Raw genomic sequence first — 15,808 nt, 5'->3', positions numbered from 1 at the left:
CTCGAATCATTTACACTCTCCCTTTCGGATAGGAGCAACAGGCTCACTATCGGGCAGCCCACTGCCTGGGAAAGAGGCGGGCGCATGGTCAAGGGGCTCTTTATCCCGCAGGTCCCTGCAACACAGCGATGCGCATGCGCCCCGGGGGCAGCGAGCAAGCACCCCTAGCTCGTTCACACTCGCGCATGCGCAGTCACCCATCTCGCCGCAGGCGACAGCTCACTATTTGGCAAGGGGGATGGGGCTGGGAAAATGAGGGGGGGGGGCTGAAGGCAGGGGGCGCGTTTGTGTCTCCTGAATGCTTGGGATTGGAAGAAGGAACGGCTGATTAGGCTCTGGCATTCCCAGGCCACGTAACCCAGGATGTGGGATATGGGACAGAGAAGAGTATATGTGTGGCGGGGGGGGGGGGGGGTAGTGGGGGGTCAGTCACCTCTTAAGGGAGGCGCCCCCCCACTCCGACAGGACAACCCTCTCCCTTGACTCTCCTCCCCCCACTCACCTGAGAGCGGCGGCGACAGCTGCTGGTCCCCGTCCCCCTGCGCTCGCTTCATACTGTCCGCAACATCCGGGACCTGCGGGACCGCCGATACACAAATACACACACACTCGGAGCGCGCACACTCACACACACACACACACACCGACACACACCGGCCGGGGCGTCATGGCGTCAGCACGTCGACGCACCGAGCGCGTACCCGCCGGGCCCCACCCCGCGCGGCCTCCGCCCCTCTTCTCCCCTCCCTGCGTTCTCCTGCCCCTCCTCCCTCTTCCTCAAGACTCCGCCTACCTCCCCTCTTGCGCATGCGTCCCGACGTCTCCCCAGGGCCGGGGGCGGGGGGGAGGGGGGCGAATCTGAGGAGAAGGAGGGGCCTGACAAGAAAGAGGCGGGAACTCGGAGGGGGTGACGTGCCCGGCGCGGCGGGCTGCGCGGAGGTGCGAGGACCGAATAGAGGCCTGCCAACGGGGGATCAGGGTGGGCAGCGTAACAAGAGAGGCACTTAACAGTAGCGACGTGTATTTGCAACCAGTTTATGCATCAGCAACAAGCGTAACTTGCGTTCCCTCACTTTTTCCAACCAACTTTGTGTCAGTAAAATCGCCTTTGGACTTTATGACAATGCTGAAGACTTTTAAGTAGCTTTTTAAATTTTGGCCTTTGGAAACGATCAAGAGGGGCCGTGCTTTTGGGGCAAGGCGGGCATATTAGGTGGCTTAACTGAAAGGAAGCAGATTCAATGACAGTTTGTTGTCTTGGACACCTGGGTCCCCAGTCGGCCCCACATCCCAGCTCCCAAGGGCCATCAACGACTCTTGAGTTGACTAAAAGAAAAAAAGCCTTGGGGCGCCTGGGTGGCTCATTCGGTTGAGCGTCCGGTTTCGGCTCAGGTCACGATCTCAAGGTCTGTGGGTTCGAGCCCCGAGCCCCGCGCGGAGCCTGGAGCCTGCTTCCAATCCTGCGTCTCCCTCTCTCTCTGCCCCTCCCCCACTCTCACTCTGTCTCTCAAAAATAAAGAAATATAAAAAAAAAGAAAAGAAAAAAAGCCTCAGCCTCTTGGCCCCGGGAGAAAAACGTTAGAGTGGTAAGGTCCATGACGGGATATTTGTTATTGCTACAATTCTTTCCTTTAGCTTAAACTTTCAAAAATTGTTCTTCCTGAATCCAGCCAGGTAATCCGGAGCGGGGATTGTCTCTTTTCCACACTGAGATAGTATCATCACACACACACACACACACACACACACACACACACACACACTCAAATGCCAGAGGCATTGAACCCAAAAGAGCAACCAGGTGAACCTGCAGGTCGTGGGGTGATAAGGCGTGGGCCCTGCCTTGGGAACAGCTTCCGGAAGCTTTGCTGCCGTGGGACTGTCTCCAGGAGACTGTGCTCGCTTGTTTCCTGCCACATGTGCCCCGGTGCCAGGTGGCTGGTGTGTCCATTCATTAGGGAAGGCTGGGAGCCAGTGAGCAGAGCTTTGGGGGGGGAGGGGGGGGAAGAAACCCCTGACAGTTGCCAGGCCGCTTTCCACTTTCAAGTACACAAGCACGCCCCACAGTCCCCCAGCTTCAACCGTCCTAGGAATCACCCACAAAGCACTCCAAGCTCCCAGAGCTTGCTCCGACTGTATTTCAGACACGATCAAGAGACGGAGGTCCTCAATTCCGCAGGGCTGTGAGCCACTGGGCCTCCCTTGCTTGAAACAGAAAGAGCTTGTGTCACCTATTAGGCTGAGTTCACTCATCACCACCCTCAACAAGCATTCATTTCTTCGGCTGAAGCCAGCAAGGTTTTTTGGTGCTGGTGAAAACTCAAGAGTGCCCCGCAGGTAACTCAGTAACCGGGTTCAAGTAACTGACTCCTGGGTGTCCCTGAGGCTGTTCCCTTCCTGTTCTCTTCACTTCAGGATTCACAGGTGGGCAAAGGAAGAACGAAAATGGGTACTCCTCAGAGGGGGAGGTATAGAAGGGGGAAAGGGTGCAGAAAAAGGAAACTGAAGGCACCGACAGCCTCCTTCAGCTCCCTTACAGCTGGGGCTAATCAATGTCATATAGTCAGTTTCTGCCTGGGACCTGGGAGGGGACCCCGCGGGGCTAGTGAGTCTGTGCTAGCAGCTTGTCCAGGCTGGCCCTGAGCCTCCCCAGATCTGGAAGGACATGAGTCCTATCTCCATCTGTAGCCTGGTGCAACGAGGCTCCCATTCTGCTGTGGGGACCACACCGCCCACCTGAGATGTGATCCACCAGCTTCTGTACAAAGGGCTTTGATTTGGTGTGGATCTGATTAAATGACTGTAGATGTCCTTGGAAACACCGTGTGGAAGAATTTTAAACAGCTTCTCCTTTTTAATATGCACTTCCTCTTCGGTTTTAATTATTTTGTTCCTACATTTTCCCTTTCAATTTACTAAAATCTAGAAATGTAATTAGAGCAGAGGCTGGGCTCAGAGAAAGCTGCCAGGATTTCTACAGCATGATTAAATATACTAGGCATCCCTTTAGTGTGGGACTGAAAAATAGGATTCTCATTATTATCTTTCCCTTATCCAGGAAAGAATCAGCACCACGTACAGATACAGATTTATTGAAAACGGAGCACTAATTAAAAACTCACCCAGCCCCTTGACGAGGTGTGGGGGGATGGGGGGGGGAAGTGCGGTTATTTAATTATTTCCTCCATTTACTGTTTTGTTGTTATAACTGCTGACAAGCAAGAAGCACCCCCCCCCCCAACTCCTCTATCTTCAAAATAAAATTCTTTTCTTCTCTTGAGGGACTTAATGAGGGCTTTATCTATGCAACAACCATCAAGCTTACAATGGCACCGATTCAATTCGCTGCTCCTTGTGATGGTAGGAAACATGCCGAACTCAGTTTTCTTAATTCCAAAACACAAATGACAGAGTATTCATTGGCCATCAGGAGCCAGGTCTGGGCAAGGGTTCTGCCTCAGAAGACTGCAAGACATCTGGTATTTATTCTGCCAATGAAGATTTTCAGCTCCATTTTACAGTCCAGTAAGCAAAGGCATGATTTCCCTTGAAGCTGTAAGGGAGGTGGGGGTAGGCAGGGCTGAACAGAAGAGGAGGACAAACTCGCCTCTTACAGTGTTGTGAGCGCTGTAGCAAGAGGAAGCCCTTCTCTCCTCTGGATACAGTGATTCGGTTGGCCAGTCAACGGACCCCAGGCCGGTGGCCTGCCATGGCGGACCCCCGCATGGACATCAGAGACGTATGTTCAGGAAGGAATATCCTTAGTGGGGAGGCATGGCCCTGTGCTCTGGAGGCTCCCAGTCTAAAGGAACAGAGACAGATGATAACACTCTGGGACCCAGGGTTAAGACCACACGCAAGGAAGCATGCCATCAAGAACACGTTGATGAGGTCGTGCTGGGGCCACAGTGGGGTTAATGGAAAATCGGCAGTGGAGAAAATATCGATTGATTGAGTAAATGTCACAGCAAGGGAGCTGTGGCTTAATGAATGAGCTCCAGCCTCCTTGTCTGGAGACCCCGGTTCACACCCAACACTAACACTTATTATAATACAAACCCCTGCCAGCCTCAGTTTATCCACCCAGTGGAGAAAATAATGTCCCCCATCTGAGGATTAACTGAAATACTATTTGAACACAGCAGAGTCCCTGGCATAGAGCAGATACACTCATTTATGGGTGTTACTGAATGTGGGTTTGGGGGGGTAAGTGTTCATATAGGTGCCGGTCTTCAAGCCCTGCTCTGACCCGTACACGACGCTCATTCCTCTTCTCCAGCTCTTTCCAATTCTTTGGGAAAGCACGGAATCAAGGAAACAGCACCAATTTCTCAGCCAGAACATTGCTACTTGTTAGCTGGGGTCCCTGAACAAGCTCTTTGGCCTTCGAATCTGTTTCCTCACAGACGGGTCAGGGTCTCTGGCTGCCGGAACTGTACCAGCTCTGGCTGTGTCAACCCAAACTGGAAGTTACTGGAGAAATACCTCTGGCCTCCAGAACTGACAGGAGCTGAAGAATCAGATTTGGAAACCCGGCTGAAAACCAAAGGCTTGTGGAAGAAGAACAACTTTCCTCAGCAGGACACTGCGGCCAGAGGTCCCACGGCTGGGCACGGCCACAAAGTGCCACCGCCAGGCTTATGGCTTCTGCTGCTGCTTAAACTTCTTTCGTCTTCGTGCCTCCCGCTGCAAACCCAAAACCCAGGCGGTAGCCACCCTGTTGGCCGATCCTGGTCAACGTCCTGGGCCCTGATCACCATGGGGAGCCGCGAAGAAAGGCCTTGCTGTCATGGCATCCATGGTGTCGTGGTTAGCACTCCTTCTCACTGACGTTATCCACAGCAGAAGGCTCATCTCAAACAGGAAGCTGGTCAGAGGCCGGACGGCCCCTTCTCCCGTCTCACCTGTGAAGCGGGACATTCATCACAGGGTAATAAGTGGCATCAGACGACATGATATTTGTTCGAAAGTGCTTGGCATGTAAAAGGCCTTACGTTACTTTACGTCCCTCTTTAATAAAATGAAAGGCTTATCATGGTGTAGTTATCCGAGGATGTGATCTATATGCTCACAGATGAATTGAAGTTCTGAGTTTTTAACCTGGAAACACGGCTGGGAAACCTGCTTTCGGAGGAGCCGAGTGCCAGGCAAAGACGCCGCCGCGGGGAAGAGAAGAGAGGAAGTGGCAAGTTTGAGCCCTAGCTTTTCTTTGAATGTGGCCTCGGGCTGGCAACACGGCCACCTCGTGCATCTTTAACCTGGTCTGAAAATACCCTTTCGAAGTCGTTGCTTCGAAAGAAGTGTTAGAAGGTTAATATTTGTTTTCAACAAAGAGCATGTTAGCAAAGACAGATCATTCACTGTTATGAATTATTTTCAGTGATTTTTTTTTTTTGGTCCTATTGTGAATGGGATTGCACCGCCTGTTGGCCTTTGCCCTAAAATAACGTATACCCAAATGTAGATAATTAGTTTAGCAAAAACACATTTTTCCCCCCTCTGCCTTAACTCAAGTAGAAATTAGTCTGGATTTTACAGCTTTAGCTTATTCTTGCCATGGCTCTACTTTATCAAGGTGGGTTGGTTCAACTGAAAGTTTACTCTAGGTTAGAGTCCTAGTTTTAAAGAAGAGAATTTAGGGGCGCTTGGGTGGCGCAGTCGGTTAAGCGTCCGACTTCAGCCAGGTCACGATCTCGCGGTCCGTGAGTTCGAGCCCCGCGTCAGGCTCTGGGCTGATGGCTCAGAGCCTGGAGCCTGTTTCCGATTCTGTGTCTCCCTCTCTCTCTGCCCCTCCCCCGTTCATGCTCTGTCTCTCTCTGTCCCAAAAATAAATAAACGTTGATAAAGAAGAGAATTTAATCTAAAATTAAATTATAGAAGGTCCCTGCCAAAATGAACAGTCAATGAGCACTTAATGAATGTTCCCTGGGTACAGAGCTCTACCAGCGTTAACTATAGGAGAAGTCAAAAGAAACAGAAATGTTTTCCCTATTCACATAGAGTTCTCAGTTTAGAATTTAAAAAATTCCCAAACCGGAAGGGACCATGAAGCCTCTCCAACCCAGTGGTTTTCAGTTGGTACTTGCTTCTTAAGCCTTGGGCTTCGGAAGATTTGCTTCAGCCAAGCCAAGCCGGCCTGGTTCCCTTTCCACTCATTCAGGCCAGGAACCAGGCATCATTCTTCTTTTCCCCTCGTCCCTCTTAGCGAATCCATCAGGAATTCCTGGGAGCTCTAGTTGCAAAGTATCCCTTGAAGCTACCCGCTTTTCTCCATCTTCCCAGTCCCACTCAAGACCCGGCCACCACCCTCTTTTTCCTGAACCGCAACGAGGAGATCTCATTAGTCTTCCTAACATTTGGCTCGTCCCTCAATCCACTCTTTCACTCCGCAACGGGGGCAATCTAATTAAAACGTAAGTCAGATTGTGCTGCCCCCCTTGCTCGAAACCTTTGAATGTTTCTCGTGGTACCAAGAATAAAATCCAAACTTGGTCCCACCGCCTGCCGTAGTCTATTCAACCACGTCTCGTGTCCCTTTTTCCCCTGTCTCTGCTTCCGCCGTGCCGGCCATGCGTCAGTTCCTAGAACTGGTAAAGCCCATCAAGCTCTTTGCCTCCATAGGCATTTTCGGTTACTGTTCCCTCTGTGGGGAACACTTCCACCCTCACTTCTCGCATGGCTGCTGCTTTCGGGTCTCAGTTTAATTTCACATCTGCCGACAGCCTCCTCTGACCACCCACCCTATCCCAAATAAGGACCGTCCGTCACCCTCTGCCATGGCGCTTGGTTGACTTCCTTCGTAACCCTAACAACAATTTTTAATTCTTCGAGGATTTGCTTATTATCGGTCTCCCCTAATCACCTGTCAGCTCCATAGCAGCCTGTTCTGCTCTCCATAATGTCCCAGCATTCAGCACGGTGCTGACACGTGGGTGGAAGGTGCTGAGTACACACTGAACAAATATGAATGAATGAATGAGTGTCAGGGAAGGCTTGAGCAGAGGTTGGTGGCATACATGGAAGATCAGTAGGCGAGGGGTGTGGAGAAGGCGAATGAGGAAGGAAGAGAGCCCAGAGACATGAAGCTTCTCAGGCCAGAGGGAACAGGGAGTCTTTGTGAAACTCAAGGGAAATGAGCGTGGGTTGGGAACAGCAAGCAAGTGGTAGGGGTGTGGGAGGTGGGTCAGGAGGGTCAGGCAGAGCCAGCCAGCATCGCTCCCCTAGGATCCGGACCCCAGGGCCCAGAACAGGGAGGGGTGGATTCTTGAAGGCAGGTCAGGGCACTCTTGCAGCAGAAGGAGGCCCACAGCAGAAGACCATTTTCCATCCTCTTTGGCTGTTCTTTCTTGGTCTCCTTTGGGGCCTCTGTCTTTGGCCATCCTTTTTGGATCCGTTTTCTTTAGATTCTGTTCAGTGCCTCTGTCTTCACTTGCCCCTGGCTCGCTCCCTCCCTCTCTCCGCCCCACCGCCACCCGTCTGCTAAAGAATCTTCCAAATCCGTCTTGAGCCAGGTGTTTCTCTGGAGCTTGCAACTCACACACCCAACCGGCCGTCTGACATCCTCGGGTGGATGCCCCCTAGGCACCTAATGGTGGATCTAAAACGTGCTTCTCCTCCGGGGTTCTCTGTCTCACCACGTAGCTCAAGCCTGGGAACTGGGAACAGTCCCCGATTCCTCTGACACGTTCCCGATGCGACACCGCCTTCTGGCAATTCCGTACCTCGGTTGCCGGCCCGGCGCCGCCTACTTCAATCTTCACGGACGCTGCCCCAATTCTTCCCTGGATCATGGCAGTCTCCTCGCTGGCCTCCCAGCCTCTGGTCTCCCCCTTCCTGATCATTCTCTGCTCTGCAGCCTGAGTGAACTTTCTAACATGCCAATCCGATGGACTGACTCCTTTGCGTGCAACTTTTCCACGGCTCTCCATCACCCTCAGGAGGATCAAGGCCGCGTACTCTCTGATAGCACGAGAGGGTCTTTACCAGGGACCCTTTGCCTTGGTCTCTAGGGGCTGTCTTGCCCTCCCTGCCCCACTTAGCAGCACCGCTACCCTGTCACACACAGAACTACTTTCAATTCCCCTGAGGAAGCCAGGTTCTCTCTTTGGCACATGCCGTTACGTTACTCCCTACCAGAACAATCTTCCCCATGCCTTTCCCTGCCGCCACCCCCACCTTCCCTTGGCCAATTCTCTACTGATTCTCTAGGCTCTGGTTTACCCTCTGTTCCTCCAGGAAGCTGTGCGTGCCCCCCAACCCTGAGCTGGATCTCCCGTTCCCACTGCACTCGACCCCTGAATCGTGCTTGCCCGGCCCCTCTCTGTGTCCCTGGGTGGTAAGCTCCATGGGGGCAGGGATTTCCTTTTTCTTTGTCTCTATCGTGTCAAGTGCCAAGCGGCTTTCCTAGCACACAGTAGGTGTTCAGATAAATGCTCGTATGATGAATGAAGGGATGGATGAGTGAAATAAACAGCTGTCTCAGGACCTTGGTTCCTACGGTCTCAGGCACCCACGCCTCCAGCAGCTTTTCCTTCCTTCCTCCACTGTTTGGCCACAGGCCGGTCAGCAGGCTGGTCATCGCTGGGCACCCACTCAGAGGCTCTTTGACTCACACCCTCCGCTTGGGAGTTCAGTCTTCCCTTAAAAGGCCACCTTATCGGAAAGTGCCTGTGATGGCATTTATGAGCTCTATTTTTATCTATGTTGGAAAAGCCTCCAAGTTGATTCCCAAGCCAAAGACATTCAACTCAGGAACGTGGATGAGCAAGGAAGCGTCTACGTGATGCCTTTGAGTCACAGCTTTGTTTTCTGTGGCAAAGGCCTCCGGTCCGCCCCGTCACTGGGCCCTTGTTTTGAAGGACTGTCTGTCTCTAAAAAAAAAACCTTTTGATCCCGCGTTCGTTAAGACTAGATCCTGCAGCCCTTCCTGCGCCGTGAAATGATGTCCTCTCCCCGAAGGTTCCCTGACCTCTTCTGGGGCCCTCGGAGTAGAAGGCAGATGGGATCGCCACACATTTCCCAGTTTGTTGCGAACGGTCTTCCACCCCCCTCCCCAAGTGGAAATGAATTATGGGTGATAGCAGCGGCGACAGCAGGAAGGCAGGAGGCAGGGCGGCCAGAGGAGAGGGCTCCCAATGAGCCCGGCCAGAGGGATAATTGGATAGAAACCACAGAATGAGAAGCGTAACCCAGCAGGGCTGGCGAACAAGTTGAGGGCCTGTGCCAGGGAAAGGATTTGCTGTCAGAACCACTGGGAGAGAGACGGAGACGGAGACAGAGAGAGAGAGAAAGAAAGAGGAAGGGAGAGAGAGAGAGAGAAGGTAGGAGTACGGAGAGAGGAAAATGACAGCAAAAGGACCAAGGAAGGGAGGGGAGGGAGGGGAGAAGCAGGAAGCAGAGGTAGAAGGAATTGGGTAGTTCGTGGGGAAGGTCAGGAGGGTATAAGGAGAAGGGATCTCCTTTTCATCCAAGTGGGGTCATGTGGGGAAAGAGGATGTTGGAGAGTCCGAGAGATGGCCAGTCACCTCACCCCCACCCCTATCAGATTAGAAACGAGGGCCAGGGAACGTTCCAGATACGTTCTCGTTCCCACATGCAAACTACTGGATTAGCCACCGTCCCTGCCGCCAGGGACGTAGGGAGAAAAGATAGAGCTCATCAAAGGGTGCTGGAACCCAGAGGACTCAAGCCACCATTGGGTCCCCTCCCTCTTTCCCTTGGCAAAAGCCTGAACAACTTTCAGAGTCTGTGCCCCACTGTCTGTGCCCCGGGTGCCCCTCTTCCCAGCAGCTGCCGTGCAGCCCAGGGCCACAGTCTCTTAGGCACCCCTGCTTTGCTGGTTACTCTGGGGACAGGGACCAGACTGAAAGCTTGGAGTCCGGGCTGAGTCAGCACCGCCCGTGGGAGACGTTGCTTCCTGGAAGTCTTGCTTCGAAGCTCCTGCCTGGCCAAGCCCTTGGTAGGGAGAAAGAGGCGCCCTGCCCGGAGGCTGGCAAGTGACCTTGGTGTTCAAGATACGTCTCACCACAGAGAGAATCTTGGGGCCGAAATGCCCTTAGTCCTGCTTGAAGGCTGACGCCAGCGTTCTTCAGGCTGTCCCCAGGACTCTCCACACGCTCTGATTCAGAAAATTGCATTTTCCAGACCTCACGAGAGATTTGGGGGCCAAGACAGAGGCTCTGATTCCTGCACCATCTAGTGAACTTCTCCTGAAAATACAGACAAAATATACTTTCTAAGCCCCGGGTGTCTATTTGCCAAAGACACGGCCTTTTTCGTCGGGGGCGGTTAGAATGCACACGAGATGCGCCACGGGGTCCCAAGGCAATATCCTCTGTCGATTAAAAACAAAAGGGACAGGGGCGCCTGGGTGGCTCAGTCGGTTGAGCGTCCAACTTCGGTTCAGGTCATGATCTCGCGGTTCGTGGGTTCGAGCCCCGCATCGGGCTCTGTGCCGACAGCTCAGGGCCTGAAGCCTGCTTCCAATGCTGTGTCCCCCCCTCCGCTCCTCCCCTGCTCACACTCTGTCTCTCTCTCAAAAATAAATAAAGCTTAAAAAAAAAAAAAAAAAGGACAGCATTCCATCAGCAGAAATCTGCAGACCTCTCCGGTGGCCAAGCTCCCGCTCTGTCCCCGAGGGGCTGCCGTGAGGAGTCTAAGCCACCCCTGTCCTCCTCACTGCCTTGCGTGTTTTGACTCCCCCCATGCAGGGTGAAGGGTCATTTTGACGACCCTCCCTCCCCTCCCTCCCCTCCGCCAAGAATGGGGAGGGACAGCTTGGGAGCCCAGCAAGAGAGGAGCTAATGGCCCTTAGGCACATTTTCCAGCTGTCACACCTGCCAACATGGGAACTCACACTCACGCACACACACTCGGCAATAAATTGGTTCAGGCTTCCTTGTTCCATCTGTCCCACGCCTAAAGCAGTGGTACGAGAATTTCCATCAACGAACTGTGGTTCCTGGTTGGTCCCCCTCCTCCCTCCCTGCTTTCAGCCCTTCCCCGAACTGATTGATGGTTGACACCTACTGCCTACCGGTCACCGTGGGTAGGGGCTGATGACACAAAGACACGGTCTTGGGCGAGAAAAGGTACGTAAATATTACTCAGATGCGAGGCTGTGACACAGTGTTGCGACATGGTACGACATGGTACGCGGCAGACTAGTGGCCACAGGCCAGATCTACCCCGTGGGCATGTTTCGTTAAGATTAGCAACACATTTTAAAAATTGAGGGGCGCCTGGGTGGCGCAGTCGGTTAAGCGGCCGACTTCGGCTCAGGTCACGATCCCGCGGTCCGTGAGTTCGAGCCCCGTGTCGGGCTCTGTGCTGACCGCTCGGAGCCTGGAGCCTGGTCCCAATTCTGTGTCTCCCTCTCTCTCTGACCCTCCCCTGTTCATGCTCGGTCTCTCCCTGTCTCAAAAAAATAAATAAATAAAACGTTAAAAAAAATTTAAAAATTGGGAGACGGGCGCCTGAGTGGTTCAGCTGATTAAGCGTCTGACTTCGGGTCAGGTCACCATCTCACGGCTCATGGGTTTGAGCCCCGCGTCGGGCTCTGTGCTGACAGCTCAGCCTAAAGCCTGCTTGGGATTCTGTGTCTCCCTCTCTCTACCCTGCTCACGTTCTGTCTCTCTCTCTCTCTCTCTCTCTCAAAAAAAAAAAAACATTTAAAAAAAACCTTTTTTTTTTTGGCTGGGAGAGTTCACGTAAAAATGAGTACTTCTGCCCTTTTTTTTGAAATGACAGATTTGGCGACAATCGGAAAGAGGTGATAAGCCACTGTCCCCTTTGGATGGGACACACCCTCTAGGTCTGTGGCAGGCCACAGCTCGCGTCCCCACCTCTCCACCCCACCCCCTTCCCTCTTGACTTCAACCGGGCTCTCGCTTCATTCACTCGTGCCTTCCTGCCACAATGGTGAAGGTGTTCGAATCTGGGACCCTTCAAATGAAAAGCCATCAGAGGAACCGTCAATTCTGCTCGAAGACGTCAGACGGGTTAACCCCGGAACTGATTTTAAGGAGTTGGTTGATTCGATGCCCGGTGTATTGTTTCTCCCCTCCCACTCATCGCGAGCTGCAGAGGGGAAGGACGGCGGTGGGCCGCCTCCTCCCCACGACCCCCAGCGCACAGCGGAGTGCCTGGGACCCGGCCCGGCTCAGGACACGCTTGCAAAATGTGTTGAATGAATGGAGACTCCAGAAGCACCGGTGGAAAAGGGAATTCCGAGCAGAGGGAGGTGTGGGCACAAAGGCACGGCAGTAAATAGTGTACAGGGAAGCTCAAGTGTGAGGTGGGTGGGATCACGTAGGGGTGGGAGCACCTGGCAGGAGTTGAGGCGGGAAAAATAGACTCCAGGGGGAACCTGAAGCGCTTTTTATGAGGCCACGTCATGACGGTAACCACGGACCCCGAGAAGTGATCGAAGGATCACAATTCTTGTTTCGGAGAGAAGTCTGGCAAGGCGCGAGATGTGGAGAAGTGAGCTCCAGAGGGAAGACAGGAACAGCAAATAGAATTCAATTCAATGCCCCACTTCCTCATTCTGAGGCCCCTGCAAGGCCACTGGGGGATCTATTTTGAGAAAATGGTGCCCCCTGCCGACTGAGTCTAGGCTTGCAGCTCCTCTGGGCCAAAGGGGAAATTACAAAACGTTTGGCCCTCGGGGCGCCTGGGTGGCTCAGTCGGTTAAGCGGCCGGCTTCGGCCCGGAGCGTGATCTCGCGGTTCGTGAGTTCGAGCCCCGCGTCGGGCTCTCTGCTGATGCCTCGGAACCTGGAGCCTGCTTCGGAATCGGCGTCTCTCTCTCTCTCTCTCTCTGCCCTTCCCCTGCTCATGCTCTCTCTCTCTGTCTCTAAAAATTAAGAGGAGCATTTAAAAATAAATAAAATGTTAGGCTTCCCGAACGGAAGTACACAGGATTGCAAGGGGTGATGTATCTAAGAGAAGAAGAGCCCATGAGAACATGTGTACTCAGGACTAATGCCACAATCTTGTCGGATAAATACACAACACTGGCTAACTTGAATCTCAGATAAAAAAACACATAGAAGTATGCCTCAAATATCACACAAGTAATTTTTAATAGTAGTAGTATGGATGAGACATACTTAAACTAAAAAAATTACCTGTTGCTTATTTGCAATTCAAATTCAGCTGGGCATCCTGTGGGGGTTGGTTTTTTTTTTTTTTTTTAATGTTTACTTATTTTTGAGACAGAGTATGAGCAGGGGAGGAGCAGAGAGAGAGGGAGACACAGAATCCGAAGCAGGCTCCGGGCTCCGAGCTGTCAGCACAGACAGCTCCCCGACGCGGGGCTTGAACTCACGGAGCGTGAGATCATGACCTGAGCTGAAGTCGGAGGCTCAACCAACTGAGCCACCCAGGCGCCCCCTGTGGGGTTTTTTTTTTTAATTTTTTTAAATGTTGATGCATTTTTGAGAGAGAGATAGAGCGCAAGTGGGGCAAGGGCAGAGAGAGAGAGGGAGACACAGAATCCGAATCAGGCTCCAGGCTCTGAGCTGTCAGTACAGAGCCCAATGGCGGGGCTCAAACTCATGAACCGTGAGATCATGACCTGAGCCAAAGTCTGATGGGGGCTGGAACTCCTGAGGCTGAAGTCGACGCTTAACTGACTGAGCCACCCAGGCGCCCCCATCCCGTGATTTTATTTGCTGAAGCTGACAGTCCCAGATAAAGGGCGCAGGAGGGGCCAGGAGAAAATCGGAAATGAACTTGGGTGGGTTACTCTCCTGGCGTATCTCTGCAACCTCCACTCCACGCCACCTCCGAGAAGAGCTGGAGTTTTGCGGTGATGCCTGCCCAGTTACACCACTCTCTTTGGGAAAACCGTCTGTTGGGAAACCGTTTTTCATGAAACGAGCCCCCTGATTACGGTGGATCCTATGTACGAACCCCTTTGAGGATCTGAAGAGAGCTGCGGGCTCGTTACAGAAAAGTGAACCCACTGGCTTGACTTGTGTGTGAGCACTGGTGTCATTATGCGTACACACACACACACACACACACACACATACACACTTTTATATACAATTTCAGGAAGTCCCAAACTTTCGCATGGGTGACACTCCTTCTAGACCTGTGGTCTCTCAATGTGGTAGTTCTAGATCCCGAGTAGGAGGAAACGGTGTCCACCCCGAACCTAAGACGCAGCGCTTTTGCTAGCTCTGGCCACCCACGTACCATGACAACACACAGAAGTGGGCAGGAAGAAGCATTCCGTCCCTCCCCTCCGCGAAGGCCTTGAACCTCTTCCCTCCTCCACCTCTCCCAGAAAGAACAGGGAATCCGGCATACTTGGACAGTGAACCCACCAGCCCTTGTGGACTGGCGCCTCGGCCGAGTGGAAGGCACTGAATGAGATCACTTCCTATTCCAAGACCCTCTCTGTTCCCCCCCCCCCCCTTGCCACGGCAGGCATAGCCTACCGGTTCCCAGCGTAAGGACTATGCCTGTCAGAAATTGGCCTTCATCAGTAGGTGAAAACCTTCCAGAGTAAAACTCCGGGCGCTCTGGTCAAAGCCATGGCCGGAACATTTGGGGAGTGGATCTTGGAGCAGGATGCCAAGTCTCCCTTTTACAGCCCTTCCCGGAAAGCTCCCTGACCCCCACAGTCTGCTCCCCTCCTAAAAATTTCGGGAGTTAAAACGTCTTGTAATCAGCCATAATGGTTGATACTCGTTATACTCGTTTTGTTTTTTAATGTCCTCACTTGAAAAAAATATGGAAACACCTCTGTCAGCCCCCCCCCCCCAAATCATTTGCAATTCGGCTGGACCAGGAAATCCAAACAGCTGGGAACCACTGGCTTCGCTTGCTGACCCGACCCGCGGGGAGTACAGGCTCGCTTCTGGGCCCCGTCTTCCCGCGGTCGTGGGTCTTCCGGTTGACGCGCCTGGGTGGGTTCCCGGCTCCCTATTCCAAATGTGGGGAGACTTGCCCTGCCCTAGCTTCTCCCCAGGAGTGTTGTCAGGGCAAATTTTCAGGAACTACAGAGCTTCGGGAAAGGAATCCAATAAATCTATGAGATCGCGGCTCCTAAAGACAGCTGGCGTGTTCCCAGCGGGAGGGGTTAACGATCGTGGAGAGACCCACGATGACTACTCTGCCACAGCATCTGGAGAAAGCGACCAGCACGCCACCAACTCATAAAACACGCAAACTGTCCCGCTGACCGGCGGGAGCGGACAGCAGAGGCAGCGGGCCTCCTGAGGGGCTTGGCTTCTCCCTATCTGAGGGCACAGGTCCAAGACGCGACTAGGGCCTGGGGGACTTGAGTTCTAGTTCTCTCTCTCGGGCCCATACCCAAGGACCTACCACGGGTCATCCGGCCTTCCCTAATCTGCTTTTCCATCTCTGTAAGGGACAGGTGCTTGCTCGGTCCTCTCCGGAAGGGTGTGCGGGGCTGTGGGAAAACACACTACCCATTCCTCAGCGCCTCGCCTGAAAAGATTGCCCGTTCTTGTCCCTTTCAAAACAACATAGAATCCTCTTAATGTTTACTTCCGGAATAGCCTGCCCTAGGTTTTTACCCCCAGTCGCACCGGTGGGTCGCTCCCCTCGAACCAGGCTACGAGGCGTCCAGGAAGGAGACGAGCCGCTTTTGCCACCAGCCTGAGCATAAACAGCCGAGGAGGTCGACCTGATGGCTTGACCAAAATAGGCCTAAGTACAGCATACCCCGAACGAAAAACATAGTGTTTGGGGAAACGTGTGTGCGGGCTCCCTCCCTTCTGCACATAGCTGAGAATTAACTGCAGATGAAAGCCCTTTGATCTGTAGCAACC

The 15,808-nt window shown here is 53.0% G+C and overlaps 1 protein-coding gene across 2 annotated transcripts in view; it reads right to left on the bottom strand.

The window, feature by feature from the left end:
- Positions 1-670, bottom strand: part of LOC115500504 (speckle type BTB/POZ protein) — a 66,326-nt gene extending 65,656 nt beyond the window's left edge. For both annotated transcript variants that reach the window (XM_032591065.1, XM_030294968.2), the window contains exon 1: positions 503-670. The gene's annotated coding sequence lies outside the window, so the exon portion shown is untranslated. The remainder of the gene's footprint in view (positions 1-502) is intronic.
- Positions 671-15,808: the final 15,138 nt, after the last annotated feature.

Source organism: Lynx canadensis, chromosome E1 (genome assembly GCF_007474595.2).
Source record: "Lynx canadensis isolate LIC74 chromosome E1, mLynCan4.pri.v2, whole genome shotgun sequence".
Taxonomy (NCBI): Eukaryota; Metazoa; Chordata; class Mammalia; order Carnivora; family Felidae; genus Lynx; species Lynx canadensis.
Note: the sequence above shows the minus strand (reverse complement) of the source record. Positions and strands in the feature narration are given on the sequence as shown.